We start from the raw sequence: 7,349 nt of genomic DNA, 5'->3' as shown, positions 1-7,349 counted from the left end.
CTTAGCATCCTCCTCTGTCACAGCAGCCTTCTGCATGTCCTCCTTCACTGCATCAATCAATCTTCACTGTGCTCTTCCTGTTTCCCTACTGCCTGGAAGCTCCATATTCAGCATTCTTTGTCCAGTGTATCCATTCGTCCCTACTTCGTGCCTGTCCAAACCATGTCAGCCTTACCACTTTAACATTGTCTCCTAACCGCTGGACCTGAGCTGTCCCTCCTATTTACTTGTTTCTAATTGTGGTCACAATCAATGAAAATCATCATTTAGTATTCTGATGTGAAAAATGCTCATTCTTGCAAACTGGCTAACTCATTTCATGAGTAAGAAGACACCAAGCTGCATGTGAGAAGGCCTGGACTTGCATTTTATAGTAAACAAGAAGCACTCTGATAGTGCTAACTCAACTCTCTGGGCAGAATTTATTTTCTGTATATTAATTTTGTTTTCATTGTTCTTTTTAATAGTTTATAGTTTTTAGTGCACTAAAAATCAAATAAAGGTGGCATTCAATTCAAATCAATTTTTTTAAATACAGCACTAAATCACAGCGACAGTTGCCTCAAGGTGCTTTATATTTTATTGTAAAATAGAATAGAATAGAATTCAACTTTACTGTCATTGCACGTGTCACAGGTACAAGGCAATGAAATGCAGTTTGCATCCATCCAGAAGTGCTTTAGCCATAATATAGATATTGTAGCGGGTCAGGGCTGTTCAGGATTCTGTTTGTACAGTTATGTTTTGTTTATGTTGCCATAGTGACGGGTGACGCCCTCTCGCTGCGACGGTGTGTCCTTCCGGGGTTAGAGGGCGCCCTGTGTGTTGTTGTTGTTGTTGCCGCGCTGAGCAGTTAGCTAGCGGCGGTGTTCTTCTGCAAATGTTAATAAACGGCTGTGCTCCCTGGCTAGCTCACGGGAAGCAAGACCAAACTATACCTCCGTCTCCTCCTTGTCCGAGCTCGCCACATTGGTGTCAGAAGTGGGATAGCTCACCCTCGCCGTAATGGAGAGAGACATTCAGAGGCTGGAGCAAGCTGTCGAGGAGAACATTCCCCGCTTGGGAAACTGGCGATTGAAGAGAGATGATGTGAGCGGCCATGTAAGTCCCCCGACGGGTCCCGATGGCGCGAGCGCACCGTCACGACAGATGCTAGCGCAATACTTCATGGGCTACCTCTGTCAACCCACACGCCAAGCCCCCAACCGCGAGCAGTTATGCCTACCACGCCAGTTAAGGTACCGAAATACAACGGGCTAACCCCGCTAGAGCCCTACCTCTCACAAGTGCAGCTGGCCGCCAGACATAGTGGCTGGAGTGAAGAGGAGACTGCTACACACCTAGCGCTAGCATTAGAGGGAGATGCACTGCAGATACTCCTTGACCTAGCCCCGGAAGAGCAGCATGAGCTCCAGGCCCTCACCGCGGCACTCGAGAGGCAATATGGGCAGCGGCACTCCACTGATCAGAGCAGAGAGCAGCTGACCAACCGGAGCCGTCGACCGGGGGAAGAGCCTGGGCACCTTTGCAGCATACGTGTTGCTGTATGCTCGTCGTGGCTACCCGGAGTTTCCAGCAGCAGCCCGTGAGGAGCTTAGCCTGCATGCTTTTCTGCAAGGACTTTTCCCAGAGCGACTACGCCAACACGTCCGCCTGGCCATGCCTCAGACCCTCCGTGAGGCGCTCCTTGAGGCTGAAAGGGCCAAGCCGGTGCTCACCTCGCGACCTAACCAGCAGGTGCCCCCCCCAAACTACCCCCAAATCAGAGCTGCAGACTGCGACGGGGAGGGGAGGTCGCCAAGATGTCCCAGCTGCAACCCTCGGTGCCCCGGAGGCGTCCTCGTCGACTGACCAACCGCTGCTATCGGTGCGATGAGCCTGGCCACGTGGCACATGACTGCCCAGCACCAGCCCCGAAGACCAGAACTATGCAGCGTCAGGGAAACGAGGAGGGAGCGGTGTAGCGAGGGGACCACCGCTCCAGCTTCCTGCCCCCCTCCAAGGACGATGCACAGTGGTTGGGCACCTCAAGGGACTCTACCTGAGCTGCTGTGTTGAGGACCAGCCATGCCAGGCCCTGGTGGACACAGGGTCTACCATTTCCCTGATACGACCTGGCGTGCTCCCTGAAACATCCGGGCCACTGGTGAAGGGTTGGTTGCCCACAGACACCCAGCTGATGACAGTGACAGGGGAGAAAACTGTTATGCGGGGGAAGAAACCGTTGCGGATCCGAGTGAAGGATCTAGAGCTGGTGCACGACTTCTGGCTCGCCGACATTCAAGACCAGTGCATCATTGGCCTGGATCTGCTGAGCCGCTGGGGGGCCTGCGTCGACACCGCGAAGCTGGCTATCACTCTTGGCGCAGAGACTTTTGCCCTCCAGCGCGGCCAAAATGCAGGGAGTGGGGACCAGACGAGACAGGCGTCGGGCAGCTGCCGCTCAGCAGATTTTGGATGCCGGTGGCTCCGGGTCATCTCCACTCGCCTCAGCCTCAGCCTCTCAGCCCGACAAACCTCCTTCGACCGAGACCATCGAGGCTGTTGATGACCTTTGGCAGTGCAGCAGCGTAGGCCTCAACGTCGACCAGCGCCAGCGGTTGAGGTGCCTCCTGGACAAGAATGTGGACATCTTTGCCGCCAGTGACAAAGACTGTAGGCAGACGAGTCTGGTCCAGCACACCATCGACACCGGCTCTGCTCAGCCCATCCGTCTGCGCCCACACCGGCTGCCCCTCTCAAAACGGCAGGTAGCGGAAGAGAAGATCCGTGAGATGGCTGCGGCTGGGGTGATCGAGCCGTCCAATAGCCCATGGGCGACACCTGTGGTTCTGGTGGGGAAGAAGGATGGCAGCCCGAGGTTCTGCGTGGACTTTCGCCGTCTCAATGCAGTCACCATGAAGGACTCGTACCCGCTGCCGCGGATCGACGAGGCCCTAGATTACGTTACCGGCTCCAGTTGGTTCAGCTCCCTCGACCTACGCAGCGGTTACTGGCAGGTGGAGCTAGCCCCCGACGCAAGGCCTAAGACTGCATTCACCATTGGACAGGGGCTGTGGCAGTTCAGGGTCATGCCATTTGGGCTCTGCAATGCGCCAGCGATGTTTGAGAGGCTGATGGAGAGGGTGCTCGTGGATATCCCTCGTAGCCGCTGCGTTGTGTACCTGGATGACTTGTTGGTGCACGGTGGCGACTTCGACAGTGCACTGTCTCACCTGAGCGAGGTCTTGAGTGCCATCCGACGAGCTGGGCTGCAGCTCAACCCCGCGAAATGCCGGCTGTTGGTGAGAGAGACCACGTTCTTGGGCCATGTGATCAGCACTCGAGGTGTCGCCACTGACCCCGCAAAAGTGGCTGCGGTCCGGGACTGGCCGACTCCCTCGAACGTCCAAGAACTGCGGAGCTTCCTGGGCCTAGCCTCCTACTACCGTCGGTTCATCAAGGGGTTCGCGACGATAGCCAGCCCCCTCCACTGCCTGACTGACAAGGGACAGCTGTTTGGCTGGGGGGATGCCTGTGCTGCGGCTTTTGCACAGCTGAAGGAGGCCCTCACCAGAGCCCCAGTCCTGGCCTACCCCGACGCCCGGCAACCTTTCATTGTGGACACTGATGCTAGCAATGTAGGAGTCGGGGCGGTCCTTTCCCAGCAGGACGAGGCTGGAGAACGGGTGGTGGCGTACTTCAGTCGTGCCTTGGGGCGAGCCGAGAGGAACTACTGCGTGACCCGGCGGGAGCTGCTGGCCGTAGTGCTAGCGGTGCGGCACTTCCAGCCATATCTGCACGGCTGCCGGTTCCTCCTGCGCACTGACCTTGCATCTCTGACTTGGCTCCTCAACTTCTGTCGCAGGTGCTTGAGCTGGTCCACGGCTCGGTGGGGGAAGGACACTATGGGAACGCCAAAACTCTCCGCCGCCTCAGGGGACGGTTCTACTGGCCTGGCTGTCGACGGGATGTGGAACTTCATGTGCACTGCTGTGACACCTGCACAGCACAGAAGGGCCCAACTCAACGCTCCACTGCCCCCCTTCAGCAGTACCTGGTGGGGGCCCCAATGGAAAGAGTGGGAGTGGACGTCCTAGGGCCTTTCCCCGTCACAGAGTCAGGGAACCGGTATGTGTTGGTGGCTATGGACTATTTCACGAAGTGGCCAGAGAACCACACCGCTCCACCCATAAAGCGATGGCTTGGTTGAGCGCTTCAACCGCACGCTGGCCACCCAGCTCGCCATTCTCACCAGCCGCCACCAGCGGGATTGGGACCGACATCTGCCCCTGGTCCTTTGGTCGTATCGGACTGCGGTTCAGGAGTCCAGCCAGTGCACACCTGCCGCTCTGATGTTTGGACGGGAGCTCCGGACGCCTGTGGATCTAGTGTTCGGGTCCCCCCCCGAGCCGGAGATTGATGGTGGGCCAGAGATGGACTACTACAGGAGGCTGAGGGAGCAGCTGCAGGTGGTTCATGACTACACCCGCCAGGCCCAGGCCAGCGCCGGAGTACGACAGAAAAGAGCCTACGACACCAAGTGCCAAGGGGGGGTTTTCATGCCTGGCGACAAGGTTTGGGTGTACTGCCTGGTTCGCAAGAGAGGAGTGTCCCCCAAACTCTGCAGTCACTGGCAGGGGCCGGCGGAGGTCGTGGAGCGGCTAACAGATGTGGTGTACCGTATCCGCATGCCGGGCCCGGGGCGCATGGTGGTGTTGCACCGGGACAGGCTCTCACCGTACCGACCGCTCGCTCCGGCAGATGCCGGGGCAGGGGATGATGATGGCACCCCATGTTCTGACCCGAGTGACTTTTCCCCCGCCGGTCGTGACCGGCCAGTGCGCCAAAAGAAGGCACCTGGACATTTGCAGGACTTTGTGTGGGGTAATGGGGTCGTCGGGGACGACTGACCCCTTAGGTGGGGGCTATGTAGCGGGTCAGGGCTGTTCGGGGTTCTGTTTGTACAGTTATGTTTTGTTTATGTTGCCATAGTGACGGGTGACGCCCTCTCGCTGCGACGGTGTGTCCTTCCAGGGTTAGAGGGCGCCCTGTGTGTTGTTGTTGTTGTTGCCGCGCTGAGCAGTTAGCTAGCGGCAGTGTTCTTCTGCAAATGTTAATAAACGGCTGTGCTCCCTGGCTAGCTCACGGGAAGCAAGACCAAACGATACCTCCGTCTCCTCCTTGTCCGAGCTCGCCACAATATGTTACAAAATATATATTAGCAATAATTAAAAAAAACGCTGAATAGCAGTATCTGTAGACTGTACGATAATACATACAGAGAAAACCCAACAATCAGATGACCCCTATGGGCAAGCACTTTGGTGACAGTGGGAAGGAAACTCCTTTTTAACAGGAAGAAACCTCGGGCAGAACCAGGCTCAGGGAGGGGCGGGGCCAACTGCCACGACCGGCTGGGGGTGAGAGAAGGAAGCCGGGATAAAGACATGCTGTGGAAAAATCTTGACATGAAGAACTTGAACTTATTTATATAACTTTTAATATTATACCACAGTATATTTCAAACTAAATAGGCATCTCATTCTCTTTCTCTTGAAAGTAATTTTTTTAAAGATATAATGCATTTCAAATCAAATCAAATCAAATCACTTTTATTGTCACATCACATGTGCAGGTACATTGGTACAGCACATGTGAGTGAAATTCTTGTGTGCGAGCTTCACAAGCAACAGAGTTGTGCAAAATACAATAACGTAAACAAGCAAAATACAAGAATGGCTACATCTGAAACTAATAAATATATGTACAATATATAATAGTGTATGCATTTCTGGATGTGTATACTACATATTTTTCTACGTGTGTGTGTGTGAGTGTGTGTGTGTGTGTGTGTGTGTGTACACATATTTTACAAATTAAATAGAGTAAACAATAAATAAAATATATAAAAATATACAGAGTTGAGACATGTGCAAAACAGTGGCATTACTGTACAGTATGGAGTGCATAATGTTAAAGTTCCAGTAGTGAAGCTGAGGTGTCTATGACGTGTTCAGCAGTCTGATGGCCTGATGGAAAAAGCTGTCTCTCAGTCTGCTGGTTCGGGACCGGATGCTGCAGAACCTCCTTCCTGATGGAAGTAGTCTGAACAGTTTATGGCTGGGGTGACTGGAGTCCTTGATGATCCTCCCCGCTTTCCTCAGGCAGCGCTTCCTGTAGATGTCTTGGAGGGAGGGAAGCTCACCTCCAATTATCCGTTCAGAGCACCGCACTACTCACTGGAGAGCTTTGCAGTTGTAGGCGGTGCTGTTGCCATACCAGGTGGTGATGCATCCAGTGAGGATGCTCTCAATGGCACAGTGATAGAAGGTCCTGAGGATGCGGGGGCTCATGCCAAATCGTTTCAGTCTCCTGAGAAAGAAGAGGCGCTGCTGCGCCTTCTTCACTGTTTTGTTTGTGTGTACTGACCACGTAAGATCCTCAGCCAGGTGTACGCCAAGGAACCGGAAGCTGCTCACTCTCTCCACAGCAGCGCCGTTGATGGTGATGGGGGTGTGTACTTCTCTGCACCTCCTATCAAGTCCACTATCAACTCCTTTGTCTTTGCGACGTTGAGGGTGAGATAGTTGTCTTGACACCAGTGGGTCAGGGCGCTGACCTCCTCCCTGTAAGCCGTCTCATCACCATTGGTGATAAGACCCACCACTGTAGTGTCGTCCGCAAACTTCACAATGATGTTGGAGTTGTTAGTGGCTGTGCAGTCGTAGGTGTAGAGTGAGTATAGGAGAGGGCTCAGTACACACCCCTGTGGAGCACCAGTGTTCAGTGTGATGGGGGATGAGGTGATGCTGCCCAGTCTGACCACTTGGGGTCTGTCAGACAGGAAGCTAAGGATCCAGCTGCAGAGGGAGCTGCTCAGTCCTAGATCCTGCAGTTTCCTGTCCAGCTTCGAGGGAACGATGGTATTGAATGCTGAGCTGTAATCTACAACAGCATTCTCACATACGTGTCTCTCTTCTCCAGGTGTGACAGGGCAGTGTGTAGTGTCAGGGCTATGGCATCATCAGTGGACCTGTTGTGGCGGTATGCGAACTGTAGAGGGTCCAGTGAGTCGGGTAGTGCAGAGCAGATGAAGTCCCTGACCAGCTTCTCGAAGCATTTGCTTACGATGGGGGTCAAGGCTACAGGTCGCCAGTCGTTCAATGAGGAGATGGTGGAGGATTTGGGTACAGGGACGATGGTGGCCATTTTGAAGCAGGCTGGGACTACAGACAGAGAGAGGGAAAGGTTGAAGATGTGCGTTCACCTTCCCGAAGCACCTCCGCACATCCTCCTCAGACACAGTGTGCGCACTGACGTCATCCGCGGTGCGCACACTGTCCGGTCTCATGGTGTTCGCTGTGTCG

This window comes from Aulonocara sp. 'chitande type north' Nkhata Bay, linkage group LG8 (genome assembly GCF_057382095.1).
Source record: "Aulonocara sp. 'chitande type north' Nkhata Bay isolate Kocher_YH1m ecotype deep benthic linkage group LG8, A_spYH_male_GT1.1, whole genome shotgun sequence".
Taxonomy (NCBI): Eukaryota; Metazoa; Chordata; class Actinopteri; order Cichliformes; family Cichlidae; genus Aulonocara; species Aulonocara sp. 'chitande type north' Nkhata Bay.
This window is presented reverse-complemented; position numbering follows the sequence as displayed.